Source organism: Chrysochloris asiatica, unplaced genomic scaffold (genome assembly GCF_000296735.1).
Source record: "Chrysochloris asiatica unplaced genomic scaffold, ChrAsi1.0 scaffold00235, whole genome shotgun sequence".
In the NCBI taxonomy this organism is placed as follows: domain Eukaryota; kingdom Metazoa; phylum Chordata; class Mammalia; order Afrosoricida; family Chrysochloridae; genus Chrysochloris; species Chrysochloris asiatica.
Window position 1 is genome coordinate 2,940,860 of NW_006408753.1, and position 20,663 is coordinate 2,961,522.

Genomic DNA, 20,663 nt, shown 5'->3' on the forward strand with positions numbered 1-20,663 from the left:
GTAGTTTCGAACCACTGACCTTAAGGTTCGCAGCCCAATTCGTAACCACTATGCTACCAGAGCTCAGGACTAGGCAGTGTTTTTTTCTGTTGTGCATAGTCGCTATGAGTCTGAACCAACTCAACAGCACCTAACAGTAACAACACACACCAACTAAGGCTCCAGTTCAGACATGCATGGATTTACTCCAAACAAAAAGTATTTAAATATGTCTCTGAGATCTGTGGACTACTGCAGAGAGGTTCTTACATTATTAATACATCTGTCTAGGTTTTGTTAGGATTTTTTTTCAAAAGAAAAAACATACTTTTGGTGCCAAGGAAAATTCGATCCTGAGGAGGTCACAGTTAATTCAAGTGAACGTCTTCCCAAATAATTGAAGCTTCACGTCAAAGTTAATGGCAATGCTACCCCACATAAAACAACAATTTTTAAATGGACCAAGTGTTTTTATGAAATTTGGGGAAACCTCGAAGATGAGCTAACAGAGGGAAGACGGTCAGCCTAGACAAATGAAGCAACTATGGCTAAAATCCAGAATTTGGTGAAAGAAGACTATCGAGTTGTCTTGATGTAAGAGCTGTTGAAGTCGGAATCTCATGTGAGCATTTTCAGTTTCACACGAACATCTTTGCTTTAGTAAACTCTAGGCTCTGTGGGAGCAAAAAACAATGCATGGAGATCAGCTAGCTCAAAGTGTTGATCTCTCCATCCATCTGTAAGAAAGATCAAAGCTAATGAAGATGATGTTATGAACAATTCACAATCAGAATAGGTTTTGGATTTTGAAAAAGGCCAGGAAAGTTATCTGACTATTTTTCATCATGACAATGCACCTGCGCATTCATCGAGGGTGGCAATGGCTCTCCTATGCGAATTTCACTGGGAAAGCTTACCCCATCCACTCAACAGTCTTGATCTTGTCCGTTCAGATTTACATTCATTTCCCAAACTCAAAGACCATTTAAAAGGCACACAATTTGAGGCTGAGAAAAGTGCTATTTTGATTTGGTGTAAATAAGAGAACACAGAATTCTTCATGGAAGCACTATCTTCAGAAATACATAGATCTGGATGGAAAGACACGTTGAAAAACAGTAACTTCACATTTGCATAGTTTTTCTTGAATAAAGGTTGTTATGATTCTTTAGCATTACTTTTTGACTCACCCTTTTGGACTATACTATAATTATTATACTAGAAGAATCTTGATCTAAAAGCATTCCCTAAAGTTGCTTTAACAAAAAACATGTTACAGTTGAAATAAGTCATTGTTTATATCGTAATTTCTTATTTCATATCTCTGTGGTAAGTATAATGTATACAAGTTCCAAAGACAACAATAATTTAGTCCAATATAAAATTATATTGAACCCAGAAGTTTGTGTTAAACCTTTACTACACACTCAAGCCTATTTGGTTGATTCTGATTAAGGTTAGTTTTACCTTAATAACTGAACCACCTCGACAGCACCTAACAGAACATTCTAAGTGCCTTGTCATTTGAAAACCGATAGAGCAAGATAAATGGACTGTTGATTGTATTTTCATTATTTTTTTTGCCCTCTTTGGCCTTTGTTTAATTGGCATGCCCAGATATGGAGGAATGGAGGACAGGTTGCTTCCTTTTCAGGACCATGTTGCTAGTGTTTGATAACTATATAAATGTATACAACAATACTGATGAGCCAAAGAAATTAGGTTTCTCAAAGGGCAGCTTTAATTTGTTGATTTGGAGTTTGGAAGTGTGGGTTGTTTTGTGATTGAATAACATTCTTGAATGTTTAATGCATGGCTCCATTTACCTTGATTAGCTCAGCAATTCGCTACACATTATTTCCAAAGATGCTAATCAATTTAAAATCAAAATAGATTGAATTGCCTCTAAAATTGTAGAGATTGCCTGAAAGTGTCAATCTCTTTGGGAAATTGAAATTCTGGCATTTAATGAATATAACCTGGTTAGGGTAGTACTTGCGCAGGAATAATGGGCTTTGGAAAAAGTATAAGCAAGGGATACATTTCTGAACATAATAGTTACTTTAAAATTTAATTTAGTGTTGGAATTATTATACCGATTTCACTCTATTTGGAGGAAATACCTTTGCTACTACTGAAAATCTTATTTCTTCTAATTCTTATCATTTAAAACTTAGAAACACTATTTCAATAGCTATTTTGTATCTCATTCATTTAGCAATGTTCAAACTTTAATATTTTAAATACACTCCCAAGTTATATGACAATGACATTACATAAAACTGCATATGTATAATTATTTAAAGCAAAGAGAAAAATAATTTATTTAGTGAGTATATAAACTGAATATAGTTCTAGTTATATTTAATTTGTGTGTTTCTGGATATTCAAATATCCAGGAAAACAGCATTGAACTGTTTTTATTAACCTACTACACACTGGTAGCGTAGTGGTTACAAATCGGGCTGTGAACCTTAAGGTCAGCAGTTCGAAACTACCAGCCACTCCGCAGGAGCAAGATGAGGCTTTCTGCTCCCATAAAGATTTACAGCCTTGGAAACCCTGTACAGGGTCGCTATGGGTCAGAACAAACTTGACGGCACTTAACAACAACAGCTACACACATTAAAGAAAAACATTTGTACTGTAAGAGAAAATCATTGGTTTACCTACAGAATATGAGATCCAAAGGCTCTATGTGTTTATATTAACTCATTTGTTTGTTTTAGTTTAGTAAAGTATTGAGAATGAAGTGTGTATAAAAATGAAAAGTGTGTTTGACTTTCAAAAAAAGCAAATTCATTCTTATGCACGTTGATGTTCATATTACTCCATTTGAAATTTGAGCTGACTTGAAGAGAGCGTCCAGAATTGTTGGCTCGGACAGATTATTAAATTCTCTGAGTCTCAGTTTTATCATCTGTAAAATAAGGCTAAAAAATACTATAGTGAGAGCACCCAAGAAATAATTATCCAAATCCAATTTTCTATTTCCTTATTTAACATTTGTATACTAATACTAATAATGGAGGAGTCCTGGTGTAGCGCTGTGGGCTAATGCGTCAGACTGCAAAGTCATTTGAACTGCAAGGTAGGTGGTTGGTACAAACTCACCAGCTGCTCCTTGGAAACCCTATATAGGGTCACTGTGGGTCGGAATCAACTCAATGGCACTTAACAACAACAATAATGGAGTCCTGGTGTGGCACTGCAGGTTAATGCCCTGGACTGCAGGGTTGGTTTGAGCCACGAGGTTGGCAGTTCAAATTCACCAATCATCCTTTGGAAACCCTATACAGGGTGGTTATGGGTCAGAACTGAGTAAATGGCACTTAGCAACAACAACAACATACTAATAATGACACTCATTGAATCAATGAGTAATATGTCCTGCCTGCAAGTAATATGTCCATGAGAAGGTGGAGACTGACTTTGGAGATGATACAATTCAATTTTAGTTTCCTGTGTGTGTGCGCCTACTGAGTGGATGCTAATTGTTTTGTTAATTATTATATCGAAGACAAGATTGGAGGGTCAGCGAAAAAGACAGTTGACATCTTCAGTTGACACAGTGGCAGCAACAATAGATTCAAACATAAGAATTGTGAGGATGGCACAGAACCAGCAGCATTTCATTCTATGCATAGGGTCGCTATGAATCAGAACTGAGACTGGCGGCACTTAACAAAGTTAAATAAGTAATAGGACAAGGTTTGCTATCACTGTATTTAAATCCATGACAAAATGTCAATGCTTTTCAATAAGCATTAGAAAACAAATAAAATTTTGATGTTAAGTTGAAATGTATCCTGTATTAATATCGTTTTACAATGTATTTTTATTTCTGGATAATACCAATCCTACACATTGGGGCATTTATATTCTCCAGAAAAACAACAACAACAACAACAAAAAACTAGTTTGTAAAACACTCTTAATATGGGATATGTTTAAACTTAACATCAAAATTTTATTTGTTTCTAATGTTTATTGAAAAGCATTGATATGTTGTCATTGATTTAAATACAGCGATAGCAAATCTTGTCGTGTTAGTTATTTTTATGTTGTTATTAAAAGTCATGGTATTTTCAATAACCTCATATGCAGGAGAAACTTGGATAGTGAATAAGGAAGACCATAGAAGAATTGATGCATTTGGGTTATGGTGCTGGAGGTGAATATTGAAAGTGCCATGGGCTGCCAAAAGAACAAAGAGATCTGTTTTGGAAGAAATACAGCCCGAGTGCTCCTTGGAAGCCAGGATGGCCAGACTTTTTCTTTCATACTTTGGACATATTGTCAGGAGGGACCAGTCACTGGAGAAGGATATCTTGTTTGGTAAAGTGGAGGGTTGGATAAAAAGTGGAAGACCCCCAATGAGAGGGATTGACATAGTGACAGCATCAATGGGCTCAATCATAGCAACAATTGTGAGGTTGGCCCAGATTGGGCAGTGTTTCACTCTGTTGTGCATAGGGTAATTATGAGTTGGTACCGTCTCGCTGGCACTTAACAACAACAACAACATACATTGGGGAGGGCAAATAAGAGTTTTAATTTGGTTTCTTCATTAACTTTAGGTTAACTTATTTGAGTCTTTTGTGTAATGAATCCAGTAGTTCAGAATCATATTTCAAGGAATGATCACAGATACTCCTTTGGTGTTCAAAAGTATACCTTCATTTCTAACATGTCAAGTACTTAATTTGAAATTCCTATTGATTCTTGATTTTTGCTGGGCTGTGAACTCATTTATTTTAATGGAGTTGTTAATAAAATGTCAACTGTCTCCTGTCAGGTGTTCTATATCTATTTTTGAGCACACTTACTTGAAATCTGTCCTACCTTAAAAAAAAAAAAAAAAAAGGGCTAATATAATATCTTGGGCTTGCAAAATACTTACACTTTAATGTCCAGCTTATAGATTTTTACATTAGAAAGTTCACATAGGTTCATAGTATGCAGTTTCCCTCATCATTGACATCAGCCTTTTCTGGGAAAGGAATCCCATGGGTTACTCGAGTGTGGTAGGAGGAGCAATTATCCTTTTGGACAATCCATTTCAGCACTTTAAGAATTTAAGCTATGTTTTTGTTTTGTTTTATTTTACGTTATGAAAAGTTTATTGCTTTATATCTAAAAATATTTGCAAACATAAAGATGCATGCACATTGCTTTCTTTGCAGCACAACACATTTTTATGGTAGGGCACTAACGTGTAGCTCTGGTTCTGTAACTTTACAGAGTCCAACTTTTGTCAGAGGGATAGTGAGGGAGCTGATTAAAATATGACCTTTTCCCACAGAACGGAAGACATCTTTGAAAGTGAAATAAGCATTTTATCCATAGGAGGAGGAGTTCTCTTAAAGAGCTATACTGAATATGAGCACTTGAATTTGAGAGATTTATGTGATGTCTCTTAGCTTAAAACTTGAGATCTACTTAAGGCTTTTGGGAGTTTGGGGGCCACAGTGGGTAAACACCTGGATGCTAGCCCAAAAGTTGGTGGTTGGAACCTGCCAACTGTTCCTTGGAATAGAAATGTTGTAATCTGCTGCCATACAGATTAACCACTGTGATCACTTTGATTCTGACTCATAGCAACATTGTTGTAACAAGGCTGTTAGGTTTGAACTGCTGACCTTTAGCACCTCCGGAACTCTTTCTGATAAACAGTTGGGAATAATTCAATGACAATGGGTTTGTTTTATACTAAAGACTTTTAAAATCCGAGTTTTATATCTTTTTTCTAACAAACAATATTGTATTATTGCAGACTTTTCAAAGATCATATTATCTGCTTCTTTTCCTTCTTTCTTCCTGCCTTCATAATTTTCTCTTCTTTCTTTCTCCCTCTATCTTTTATTTGTAAATTATTTGGGGGCTGAATAATAATAACTTAATTTAGTAATGCTTTAAGAAATGTGTTTTATAGCTATCTTTGGGTACATTATTTTGATTAGTTTCAGAAAGGGCAAACTTGTCAAATCTGAAGCTTAGGGTGACTTTAAAAAATACAGAAAAACACCATTAAAGAGAGAACAGTCTCTTATGACCACAAATCCTAAAGGAACTCATAGATGTCAATGAGAATAAGTGAAGTAGTGTGGTTTTATGGTACAGTACCTCACTGGGAAGACAGCTCAGAGATCTACACTTCACCAGATCAGATCTAGAATTAACTTTGCTAGTAAACCAGGTACAGAGACAAGGAAGCAATTTTTAAGAAATATGTGTTCTTTCCAGAATATTTCTTATGCATTTGGCTCTACCGATTTAGTTTTTGGCTTTACGTAGGCGTTTTATTATAGAAAAGCATAATGAACTCCAATGCACTGATTAATCATTAAGTAAATATTACAGGAATAAGAAAAAACAAACAAGCAAACTTTGGACTCTTGTTTTGCCTTTAAATCCAGCAGAGAGGAAATAAAATAGTGATTACCGAGTTGGAAATCGTTATCTAGAAAAATATGATTGATTGGGTACCTGAAAATAAGAATGGATGATTTTGGTGTGAACTCAGGATTTCTTTCCATCTGACAGGATGCTCCAGAAGAAGATTGATACAAAGAGAATTGAAAAGTAATCAGCAAGAGTCCTAAAGGGTAGAATGATTCCTCTGCTTTTCTAAGAATCAAATGAAAGCTTACAAGTTCTTAACCTTTACCATTTCTTTACTTGCTTTTACCATTCATTTTTTTTCAAAGAAAAACATCAACAATTTAAATTAAGCATTACATATAAAAAACAAATGCTTTCCCTTTAAATAGAGACGCATTTTAAGTACCCAAAAGAGTATTTTTAAGAGAAAAGCTTTATACAAAATAAGAGTTTAAAGGAACAGAATGAAAAACATTAGAGTGTGTGGAGGAGTCCTGGTGTGGTGTTGTAGGATAAGCACTGAAGTGCTAAATGCAAGGTCAGCGGTTCAAACCCCCAGCCTCTCCTTGGAAACCATATACATGGTCACTGTGAGTCAGAACTGACTCTATAGCAGTTAACAACAGAAACAACAGGGTATGTGGAAGAGTAAGAATTCCATGAAAACCCAAGGAAAAGATTGAAGTCAAAAGCTAAATCAGCCTCTTAATTAGAACGTGTGCTTTCACTCATAATGAATGCAAAATATGTTACAATCTAAAAAGTAAATGAAATATTTTTAATTGGTATAAATCTTATAGCCTTTATGTTAACCTTTATTTTTCTACTATGTTGTATAAGTATCTACATAAAATCAGAATAATTATTCCATGAAGATATTCACCAGTACTTGGTAAAAATATGAAGCAAAACAGCATTCGATGTTATTGTTGTTGTTAGGTGCCATTGAGTCGTTACTGACTCATAGCAACCATATGCACAGCAGAACAAACCACTGTCCGGTCCTAGGCCAACCTCACAATTGTTGCCCATTGATACTGCCACTTTGCCAGTCCATCTCGCTGGGGGTCTTCCTCTTTTTCTCTGACCCTCCACCTTATCAAATATGATATCCTTCTCCAGTGACTGGTCCTTCCTGACAATATGTCCAAAGTATGAGAGATGAAGTGTGCCCCTCCCGGCCTCCATCTGGCTGCACTTCTTCTAACACAGATCTGTTGGTTCTTTTGGCAGCCCATGGTACTTTCAATATTCTCCTCCAACACCATAACTCAAATGCATCAATTCTTCTACGGCGGTCTTTCTTATTCACTGCCCAACTTTCACATGCATAAGAGGTTATTGAAAATACCGTGTGTTGGGTCAGGCGCACCTTAGTCCTCAAGCTGACATCTTTGCTCTTCAACACTTTAAAAACATCTTGTGCAGCACATCTGCCTAATGCAATATGTTGTTTGATTTTTTGGCTGCTGTTTTCATGAGCATTGAATAGTTGATCCAAGAAAAATTAAGTCAGACAACTTCAATCATTTCTCCGTTGATAAGAATGTTGTTTATTGGTCCAGTGGTGAAGATTATTGTTTTCTTTACAATGAGATGCAATCCATAGCGAAGGCTGTGGTGTTTGATCTTCATCAGTAAGTGTTTGTATTTGATAGCTTGTATTTTAATAGCAAAAGACATGTAGAAGACAAAATAAGAAACAGATATAAAGTGAAAACAGAGCAAATAAAAATGACCTAGCATAAAGTGAGGAAATTTGAGACATAGAATATGTTGAAGACATCTTTTCTTGACATCACAATTGTTCAGTTTTCCAGTAGAGGAATAATAGTTTAGTAAACAACTATCAGTAGACTGTTACAATTAGGTTACTAGACATTTTAATCATTTTCATATACATAAATGTTCAAGAATTGGCTATTCTTTGTAATGCTTGAGTAACATACCACTCAATAGCTTGCTTTATTTGTAGATGTGTGGAATAACTGATTAGAGCTATCAATGCATGACTTTATTGAACTCAGCAGTGGAATGGCAAAAGTTCATTGCCTCTATCTATTTATACTGAATTGTCTATATAATGTTTGGCATTTAGTATAAACTTAAAATATGTTTATTTCATTAGTTCCCTCTGTAGTTTGTATATTGTGGTTTTGTTTTGTTTTTAAATGTAGAGTTAAGAAAAAATAGTATTTTGAGAGTTATAATCTACTTTTTCAGTATTTTGCTCTAAATATCCTCTTGTTTTCTTCTGATTTTTTGTACTCCTGGGGTGAGTGTACACATTATGATACATTAATATCTCTGCGGAAACTGTTGCTGAAGGATATATTTTGACATCATAATTTCCCTTCCGAGCTCCATGGTGTTTTAAGCTTGACTTCTCTTGATTTTAGTCATTGTAAGATTCGTACATTGCAGTCAGAGATAAGCTCTAGTCATATTTTTTCCCTATATTCTTTCGAAAAAAAAATTCAACAAAAGGTGCTTTTTATCTTTTTTTTTTTTTTTTCAGTCCCAAAGGACAAATACCTATATGTGAAAACATTTGTTGATATTTGAAAATTATTTGTTAATATCACAAATATGTTGAAGCTGTGCTGAGTCTCAATGAGCAATTTCTTGTGATTAAATTTTGGGTAATTTTCTTTCATGAATGTATTGCACTAGAATATTTTAGCAGATAAAATAGCCATTTTTTTTTGTCATATGGATAAGCATACATTTCCCAATGACTTGTAGTTTGCCCTTGAATTATGCAGAAACATCTAAAAAATTACATAAATAACAATTTGCTAGATTGTTGTTGTTAGGCATTGCCAAGTTGGTCCTGACTCATAGCAACACTGTATAGAATTTCCAAGGAGCCGTTGGTGGATTTGAACTACTGATCTTGTGACCAGCGTTCTCATGCTTATCCTACAGCCCCATAAGAAATTTTGTTGACCTGAGGCAAGTTTGATCTAAAAGTTTGTGATGTCATCTGGACCGTGATTTGTTTCTCTGTCTCTAGACTTTGCTTACCCTATGGGTCAGCTTATTGTCAGATCAGTTTTCTACATGTTGGCCACCAAAGGTTCAACCATCCAAAGGAAGAGAAGACATTTCTTCCAAAAAAGAAGGGAAAACACTTTCCTGGAAGCTCCAGAACTTATTTACTTAGGATTCTTTGACTTGGTCTGGATTGCTCCTCATTCCTGAATCAGAGTCAGTAACTCAGTGGATGGGATGTTCTATCTGATTTAAGCATGGCGACCCCTGAAGCTGAGAGTCAAAAGGCTGGGAATGATGTTGAGGCAATTAACCATGGGAGAGTTAAATTGGTGGGAGAAATGGGAATTAGATGTTGAAGAGGCAACCAACAAATATATTCTACAGGGCTAGATATTCAAAGGTATATATATATATATGTTGTTGTTGTTGTTATGTGCCGTGGAGTCGGAACCGACTCATAGCGACCCTGTACAGGGTTTCCGAGGGTGTAAATCTTTACGGGAGTAGAAAGCCTCATCTTTCTCCCGTGGAGCAGCTGGTAGTTTCGAACTGCCGACCTTGCGGTTCACAGCCCAAGTCGTAACCACTACGCTACCAGAGCTCCATATATATATATATATATATATATATCATCATTCTTTTTGAATAAAAATAATTGAAACTTGAACCACAAACCTTGCAGTTCAAACACACTTTGCACCAGTGCATTAACCCACAGCAGTGTATGTTTATATATATATATATATATATCATCATTCTTTTTGAATAAAAATAATTGATTTATCTTTAATTTCCTGTGCTTTGGTTGCTTTACTGAGTGAAGTGTGATGCGGAAGATGGCATGGTTTCACTATAGATAGTTTTAAAGATTAATGAATACTTGAAGCTAAGTATGCTACATAAGCATTGCCTTTTCCAAGTCAAGTAATATGGTAATAATTATATCTCAGCATATACACATTCAAATATTCATTAATCGGTTAAGCAAATGAAGCACGACCCTGTATAAGGTTTCCGAGCAATGGCTGGTAAGATGGTTCAAACGACTTTGCAGTGCATTGCAGTAACCCACAACCACACCAGGACTCCTAGGTCTCTGGAATGCTAATTTAATGTGATTTAAGTTCCATGAATTTCAAACATTTTGCAGCTACCACATAAGTATGATTATTACCCTTTGGGACAATATATATCAGATATTGCATGATAAGAAGTTATAGCATTGTGATTAATTTTGGTCTTTGCTGCTGCTGAAATAAATGCTAATTGACATTAATTTCTCATTATGAGTGCTCAAAAAACATATCACACATACAAAATAATAAATGTGAAATGGTTAAATGATCCATCTTTTTTTATGTTAGATGCTATTGCACAAAAATATTAAATTATCCTATTTATTTATTTAAGCAATAGTTTTTAAATATCTTCTAAATTGTAAACTGTTTGAGGACATAACCTATTACTATTTTGTTTTCTCCTGTATAAAAATGCAAGAGAAGATCCTCAATAAAGGTATGAATAATTTGAGTAAATCATTCCACTATAAAATTTGTTAACTGGAAATTTTCGTTTAGCTAGAATGAAACATCAAAAACTTTGCTTCAGTAACACAGCAAAGAAAGCAATATTATTTCTGTAAAATGTATGCAATTGTATTAGATTTGTTATAAAAAATATACAGTCAAACGAATGACTATACAATAGGACAAGGTAACACAAGCCAACATAAATGAACATGAAACAAATTTTATAATTCACTTTAAGAAAACAAATTATCATTAAACTTTTCTTGAATGCCATTTAATCAAATTTTATGATATTGTATAGAAACATTGTAGTGTTCTAAAGTTGAACTCTGAATTGTGGTTGAGATTTAGAAAAGAAGATAAGTCAGCTAAGCCTTATCTTAACTTGGGCCGTGTCTCCTTTTCCTTCTATCAACCTCAGAGATTGCTGGCACCCTTACAGTACGAAGAAGCCTCAGATTTTGAGTAAATCTATCAGGGAGCTACTATATGAGATTGACATCAATAATTCCAACATTATGCAGTCATTGCTTAAGAAAATCATTGAACTGTGGATTTAAATGAGCATTTCACAGTTGAAGCACTGTTAAGTGTAGACCTTAAGATGGATTATGTTAGATTTATGATGTCGATAGGACATGGCATCTCTTCATAAGTCATCAAAATCTATGGCATTTGAATGACTGATAGAGTTTTAGTAAGTTAAATGGTTTTGCTTTATAATTTTATAGTCTTCCAATTTGGGGGTCTCATTGAAAGTTTATGATCTATTTTGAATCGTGGCTGGGTTCAGATCATATTAAATGTTTATATTCAGTGAGCTATTATATATCCCAACCTTTTTAGGGACATTTGCTTTTCTCATGCATTAAAATCAGAAGAAATATGTACAATGAATCATTTCAAGCCCATGGTTTAATTTTTTCATCTGGTGCATTTAATTTTGAATCATTGTTGGAGGGTAGATACATTGTTATAAGTCAGTTCTAAACACAAAACATTTCACACTTTAAATATTTTTGTTATGTCTGAGTATGTGACTGAACTTAGAAAGAAAATAAAATATCAGCTAATAGATGAGATGCATCTGAGCACTGTTACTCTCATGATGTTCTTTGGGACAGTAATACAACATCTCTAGGATCTTTAGCAAGGAATTTTTGAGTAACAGTTTCACCATTTGTGGGCTGTTGGGCTGATGTATGTAAGATAGCTGAAACAGTTTGAGGTCTATAGGCCTGCAAGGTGGAATCCCTGGATGGTTTAAATTGTTCTTTAATTTAAAGAACAAAATGGTTTAAATTTAACTTCTTGACTACTAACCAAAAGCTTGATGATTTGAACACAACACATGCACCCCAGAAAAGAGGCCTTGTGCCTTGATTCTGAAAGGTTTCAACATTGAGAATTCTATGGAGCAGTCCTTCCCTACACACGTGGTGTCTCCAAGAATCAAAATCAGATCAGTGGCAAATTAACAAGAACAGGTCTGCAATTCTTACTCATCAAAACATCATCAAGACTATGGTAATCCCCAGTTTGTGAAGAGAGCTTAAGCATGTCTTCTTGGAAGTATGTCCTCTGCCCATTTTTTTATTATATTATTTGTTTTTGTTGTTGTTGAGGAGGTGAACTTTTCTAAAAATTTTAGAGATTACTCCTTTATCTGATACGTCATTGCACACATTTTATTCTCAGCTTGTGGATTCTCATTTTACTCTTTTGATGATACATTCTGATGTACTTGAGTGTCTCTCCCCACCACCACCACTTGTCCTAGTGTGGCACTGTAGGCTAATGCATCAGACTGCATAGTCATTTCAACTGCAAGGTTGGTGGTTCAAGCTCACCAGCTGCTCCTTGGGTACCCTATACAGGATCGCTATGGTTCAGAATTGACTCGACGGCACTTAACAACAACAATAACAACTCATCTGTCAGTTTGTCATACTGTGGTGTCTTGTGTGTTGCTGTAATTCTGGAAGCTATGCCACGGATATTTTAAATACTAGCATGGTTATCCATGGTAAACAGGTTTCAGATGAAAGTCCAGACGAAGACAGACTAGGAAGAAGGAGAGACTAACTATTTCTGAATATTTAACCATTAAAATCCTTATGAATAGCAATGAACACTGTCAGATATAGTGCTGGAATATGAGCCCCTCAGGATGGAAGGCAAACAAAATGCAACTGAGGAAGAGCTGCCACCTCAAAGTAGAATTGATCATGATGATGCAAATGGATTAAACCCTCAGAACCTTCATTTGCTGTTGTGACACAACTCAAAATGAAGAGAAACAGCTGTAAGCATCATTAATAATTAGAACATAGATTGCACAAGGTATGAATCTAAGAAAATTGGAAATTGTGAAATATGATATGGAACGCATTAACATCGATATCGTAGGCATTAGTGAGCTGAAATGGACTGGCATTGGCCATTTTGAATCTGGTAATCACCTGGTATACTAAGGTCATAAGAAGACAAGTAAGAAGGAAAAGGCTAAAATGGATGTTAGAAGAGACTCTGAAACTTGCTCTCCAGTGTAAAGTTGCTAAAGCAAATGAAAGAAATAGGAGGCACAAGAGCTGAACAGCAAATTTCAAAGGTCAGTTCAAGAAAACAAAGTCAAATATTATAACGAAATGTGGAAAAACCTGGAGTTGGAAAGCCAAAAGGGAAGAACACTCTCAGCATTTCTCAAGCTGAGGGAATTGAAGAAAAAAATTCAAGCCTTGACTTGTGGTATTGAAGGATTCTCTGGGCAAATTACTGAATGATGCAGAAAGCATCAAAATAAGATAGAAGGAATCTTCAGAGTCACTGTACCAAAGAAAATGATTGATGCTCAACCATTTCAAAAGGTAGCATATGATCAGGAGCCAGTGATCCTGAAGGAAGAAGTCTAAGGTGCATTGAAGGCATTGGCAAAGAACAAGGTACCAGCAATTGATGAAATACAAATTGAAATCTTTCAACAAACTGAGGTGACACTGGAGGCATTCATTCTTTGGTGCCAAGAAATTTGGAAGACCATTACCTGGCCAGCTGACTGGAAAAGATCCATATTTGTAACCATTCCAAAGAGAGGTGACCCAACAGAATACTGAAATCATTGGACAATATCATTGATCTACCCTGCGAATAAAGTTTTACTAAAGGTAATACAGAAATTGATGCAACCATACATTGACAGAGAACTTCCAGAGGTTCAAGCTAGATTGAGAAGAGAACATGGAATAAGGGATAATCATTGCTGACGTCAAATGGATTTTGGCCAAAAGAAGAGACTACCAGAAAGATATTTACCTGTGCTTTATTGATTATGCAAATACTTTTGATTGTGTGGATAATGACAAGCTATGGACAACATTGTGAAATATGAGTATTCCAGAACACTTAATTGTGCTCATAAGGAACCTGTACATGGAGCAAGAGGCAGTTGTTGAATAGAACATGGGAAGGAACACCGAATGGTTTACAATTAGCAAGTTTATGCACCAGGGTGGTATTCTTTCACCATACTTATTCAATATGCATGCTGAACAAATAATCTGAAAATCTGGATTATATGAAGAAAAATGTGGCATCAGGATTGGAAGAAGACTCATTAACAACCTGCGATATGCAGATGATACAACTTTGCTTGCTGAAAGTGAAGAACACTTGAAATACTTATTGATGAATATGCATCTCAGTGTAAAGAAAGCAAAAATCCTCACCACTGGACCAATAAACAACATACATATAAATAGAGAAAAATCATTTTTCTTAGATCAACCATCAACACTCATGGAAGCAACAGTCAATAACTCAAACAATATATTGGCTTAGATAAATCTGCTGCAAAATAACTTTTTGAAGTGTTGAAGATTAAAGATGTTGGTTTGAGGACTAAGGTGTGCCTCACCCAATCCATGATATTCTCAATAACCCCATATGCATGGGGAAATTGGACAATGAATAAGGAAGCCCATAGAAGAATTTCTGCATTTGAATTAGGGTGTTGGAGGAGAATATTAAAGAGTACCTTGGACTGCCAAAAGCACAAACAAATCTATGTTCGAAGAAGTACAACTAGAGTGCTCCGTGGAAGCCAGGATGGCTGAACTTGGTCTCTCATACTTCATACATGTTATCAGGAGAGACCAGTAACTGGATAAGTCTATCATGTTTGGTAAAATGAAGTGTCGGAGAAAAAGAAGAAGACCCACAATGTAATGGATTGGCACAGTGGCAGCTGTGATGGACTCAGGCATAGCAACAATTATGAGATTGACCCAGGACCAGGCAGTGAGAAATTTTTTCAGCGTTCTCCTTGCCTTCACTGATTTTTCTCTCAATCCTCTGAAAGTATCTTAATTCCACTTTTCTGAATTCTTTTCCATGTAGTTTCAATGCCTTTTCTTCCTCAGAAACATACATTTGCTCTGCATCTTTGTCACTTGTTTGAGCCACTCTGTTTTGTTTCTTCATTTGAACAGAAAATATCTGCTGCCTCGAAGACATTGTGATAATGTTGTATTTGTATTTAACTGATGATTGCATGTTGATGTGTTCTTCAGACTCACCAACTGCCTCCTGATGAATGTGACTAGAGAATTGGAGACAGATGCACAGTTTTCTGTTTGCCATTTGTGTGGCTCAGTTTAGGGTGGCTTTGGCTGGTGTTGGTTGCTGTATTATTACTGATCAGGTGGTGTAGGAACTCATGATCAGATGGAGTTACTATATGGCTAGGTGTTGTCTATATTCATAGTACCCAATGCAGAAGTTGATTGTTCAGGTCCCCAAACAGCTAGAATCAGGATCTTTCAGGCCTCGATGTTAGTCAGAGCCAGTAACGGAGCTAGTCATGAGAGTTCCCACTAGTCCTGGCCTAGCCATAACTGGCTCTGCAGGGCTGGAGTAGTGGTTACTTTAATACCAGCACTGGAGGTGGTGCAGATAGTACACAACTCACAATGATGCTTGTCATACCTGTGTGACTCACATCTGCTCAGTTCCTACCTCCTAGAGAGCAAATGTTGTTCTTGGGGTGGACGAGGGTCGGGGTAGCCACACCTTTGGTCGTTAGTGAATTGTGAGAAACAAGAATGAATCACATCTTTGTCACCACCAGTTACTGGTGTGAATCTGCATCGCTAAGCTGCTGTCTGCTTCCAAAGCCATGCTGCATCTGGCTCGCTGATTTGCTTCACTTGTTTGTCTCCTTTTCTTGTAGGGCCTGTGTGGGTTCTTCTCCCAGTAAAAATTCAATCTAGCTCTCTATCCCTTTTCCTGAAGCTCTAAGTTCGAGGACTGTCATATGCATCTGTTTCTTTTAGTCTTCCATATCTATGTTGTAGATGGTCTCTGCAGCTTGTCTCCTAACCTGCCATCTTTCCAGAAGTCATCCTCAGCTTCTGCCAAGAAACCATGATGTCACAGTGGTTAAGCTGTAAACCAAAATGTTGGTTATTTGAATCCATTAGCCACACCACAGGAGAAAAATTTAGGGATGCCAGTTTGCTTCCTTAAAAATCAGTCTTGGAAACCCTAATGTGGGCTGAAATTTTATGCAAAGCATGTTCCACCTAGCACCATAGCTGAGGAACTACAAGGTACTCAGCTAGCCAGTTTTATCTCCAAAGCTTATGTGGCAAATATCAAGACAATGTCATACCTCAGAGAGTGGGGAGCCCGCAACAAGCCCCTTCTCTTTCTCAGAAAAGTAGAATTTTGAGAGCACAATTAGCTATGTCTTTCATCAATTTTATTTTTCATACTTTTTTATTCTATATCTTATATGAGGGAGCAACACACAATTTATAGGAAAAGTTCATTATATTTTCATTTCATTTTCCCATGAACTTTTTGAAGCCGCCTTGAATGTCAGTCCAATTTAAGTCTTTGTTCTTCATGGTCAATCTATTTGAATGACCTCCCTGACATCTAAGTTCTATCTGCCTTAAGATTTCAAACTTAAATACTACTACTTTCATAGATTATTGTTGCTGTTGTTAAGCATGCCAACTCATAACTACACTGTACAGGGTTTCTGAAGAGCAGCTGGTGGATTTAAACTGCTGACCCTGAGGTTTGCAGTCTAGTGCAGATTCCATTGTGCCAAACCAGGAGTCCATATTTGATAATTCTTGTCAATATCATCTCCTAAAGTCTCCTGTTCTTTATTCTTTCTCTTCACTTAATATCCTCTGCAGTTTTGCAGTCATTTATCTGTAACCCTGACCTCTCCTCCAAGTTATTTATTTGTTAACAGAAGATAGGACCCTACTCTTAGTCATGATTTCTTTCTACTCCACTGAGGAAAGTGAGATTTCTATATAATTTCTGCTTAGTATTCCTGAATGAATGTGTGAAAAAGTGATTAGTGTTTTTCTAAAGTTGGTTCCATGAGAATGAAAATCAGAGAACATTATGAAATGTCAATTAGATCCAAAGGAAATATCCAATTAAATATACATTTTTATATTTTCAGGATAAATAAATAAATTTTAGGATAAATAAATGCTTTGCCACAGACTAGGGATTGTTCTATAGATAAATGGATTCTGACTTTGAATTTACATAATATTTGCATGTTGATTAACCTTTTTGTAATAATGTTAATGCAAGTTGAAATTTGAAATTTAATTGAAAACAATAGAAGAATTAGTCTGCACTTGATAAATAATGGTGTAAAACCACGCCAAGTACACTTATTATCAAAATGCATTATAATAACTTCAATAATTCACGTATATTTTAATTAATATATTTATTTAATAAACATCTATTTAGTACTTAATAATATAACAGTCATCATTCTATGCCTGCAGATATACTATGAACAAAACAGATGCTATTCCTGAATTTATAGAGCTTATAATATGATGGAAAAGATGGGTATTATGCAGACATTTGTAGATATTCTTAAATACTTCAGTGCCTACTAGTAAATATTATGAGATCCTGTGATTTTTGCGAGTTTTCTGTTACATACCTTAAAACCAAAACAATATCTACGGCCATAGAGTCAATTTTGAGTCATAGCAACAGTATAGAGGGGCTTCAAGTTTGTAAATATTTACAGGGGCAGACAGCTTCATCTTTCTCCTTCAGAGAAACTAGTGAGTCTGAACTGCTGATCTTGCGATCGGCACTTAATGCCTAACTGACAGCACCACCATTGCTCCTATTTGTATACTTTAGTACTCTAATATTATTTTCATTTCTAAAGAATAGTTCTGGCATTACCTATAAGAAATAATTAAATACATAATGAAATTTATGGGATAGATGAATGCGTTGTCACAGACTAGGGATTAGCAGAAAAATGGTCTCTGGATTTGAATTAAAATAATATTTGTATGTTAACTAACTTTTTTGTAAGAATGTCATAGGAGACTACAATGCAAGTTGAAATTTGGAAATTTATTGAAAATAGGTGAAGAATTGGTGCCGAATGAAAAGGTCAAAAAAAAAAAAATTAATGAGAATGAATTAGTTTAGAATGAATAATTGATCAAATAAAGTACCAAAGTTTTGAAAGAGTATATTTAAGTTTTTGTTTTGTTTTAAATAATTTGGTAATTGACCTCCCTTATCTTTTAGGCTATTAAAATATAGCCGTTGAAGTTATATTAGTTTTAACTTGGCAACATTGTTAAATACTTTGTCACTTAGCTGTATGAAATAGTATAATAAATTTGGCATATAAACCAGGTTTTGAATAAGATGTTAGGGATACAAATTCTCTGCATCTCTTTGTTTGTTTGAACTTTTTATTGTGACGGGTGAAAGTTTACAGAGCAGATCATCAGCTTCACATTCAAGAATTCATACACATTTTGTTTCATCTCAGTGATTACAATCCCCTCAATGCAACATCAGTTCTCTCACTTCCTGTTTCTATTCCTCATTTCCAAACCCTTCCAAATGTTGTCCTTGTGTAAATGTTAACCCTTTTAATCTCCAATGGTTGATATTTTAAAGATATTCATATCTTACTAGCATTATTGTTTGCCTTACAGACCTGTCAATTGTTTGGTTGAAAATTCAGCAACTGGGCTAAGAGTTCAGTTGCAAATCTGAAGGATGACTAAGGGCGATGGTACTGAGGGTTTCACCAGTCTCTGTCAGTGTAGTGTGATGCTGTGGGTTAATGCGCTGAACTGCAAAATCAGTTGGAACCACAAGGTCAGCAGTTCAAGTTCACCAGCCACTCCTCAGAAATGCTATGCAGGGTTGCTGTGTGTTGGAACCCACTAGATGGCAATGAACAACAACGTCATCAGACCAATGACAGCTCTGGTAGTGTAGTGGTTACGGATCGGGCTGCGAACCTCAAGGACAGCAGTTTGAAACTACCAGCTGTTCCTCGGGAGAAAGATGAGACTTTCTGCTCCCGTAAAGATTTATAACCTCGGAAACCCTGTACAGGGTCGCTATGGGTCGGAACCGACTCCACGGTACATAACAACAACAACAACAACAACATCAAACCAATATGCCTGGTCTCTTATGATTTTGAATTTTGTTGCACATTTTCTCCCACTCTATCTAAAACATTCTAATGTGATCCCTTTTCAGAGCAGTTGGTAGTGGTAGCCAGGCGTCATCTAGTTCTTCTGATCTTAGGGTCATGGTGATTGATGTTCATGTAGTGCATTAGTCCAACAGACTGATTGTTTCCATGTGTCTTCAAGTTTCTTCACTCTTCTTTCCTCTTTATGTCATGAAAAGGAGACGAGGAAGGGTATATTCTTTCAACTGACAAGTTAATGACCACCATTACTAGAAGACACATCTTTGTGTGCTAAGTTTTTCTTTATCCCCAGCGAGGCTCATCCACGACTCCTATGTCCAAGGGAAGGCTTTCACCCAGAAGCCTATCAGCTCTCCGACCCTGCGTTTTTGTGCCTGTAGTCGCTTCTCGGGGCTCACCTCGGGCTCGGAAGCCTCTGTGGGCTCGAAGCCTTGCAAGGCCCCGAGCTCGAGTAGCATCTTTTTGTTACTAGGCTTTATCAGAGAACATGTGTTGTTATTGACAGAGAGAGTCAAATAAAGGGACAAGAATCTAAGACAGGTTTAAAGTAATAGTGGATGGTGCAGTGGGAAAGTGATGGTTCAGTTGTTTTTACTGATCTCATGCCTTACTAAACTACCAAAATGTGGCTTTATCTTTAGAGTATGTGGGACATATTTTGCTCCTGAACCTTTGGCTTTTCCTAGTATTAATTTTAGGCCAACATTGACACCATAGTAGTGACAGATAACAATTGAATCTAATGGGACAAATGTATCCATTACAGTGGTTTCTTATCCTATACTGTCCTGTAGGATACACAACCTCAAGGTTGGTGGTTCAAACCCAGCAGCCGCTCTTTGGAAACCCTGAGTCAGAACTGACTCGATGGCATTTAACAACAATAATAACAACATTCAAATTTAAAACAGTTTTATATTTCATTCAAACAGAGACAACAGCCTAGCTCAGCTCACTTTAATCTATGGCAACATGGAAAAATATCAGATTGCTAAATATTACTTTGGAGGAAGTAATTTTGAATCGCCATACTTTGAAAAGTTTCTCTCTTTTTCCCCCCCAGAAGCACCCAGGAATATCTGATAAAATTGTGTGTGTGTGTGTGTGTGTGTGTGTGTGTTACGACTTGGGCTGCAAACCTCAAGGTCAATAATTCGAAACTACCAGCTGTTCCGCGGGAGAAAGATGAGGCGTTCTCCTTCCGTAGCTATGGCACATAACAATAACAACATATACATATA

General features: G+C 36.1%; 1 protein-coding gene and 1 pseudogene across 1 annotated transcript in view; one reads left to right on the forward strand and one right to left on the reverse strand.

Moving 5' to 3' along the window:
- Positions 1–19,880, reverse strand: part of LOC102831677 — a 99,217-nt pseudogene extending 79,337 nt beyond the window's left edge.
- The window catches only part of MDGA2 (MAM domain containing glycosylphosphatidylinositol anchor 2), a 1,390,890-nt gene that overhangs the window by 240,910 nt on the left and 1,129,317 nt on the right, over positions 1–20,663 (forward strand). The window lies entirely within an intron of this gene.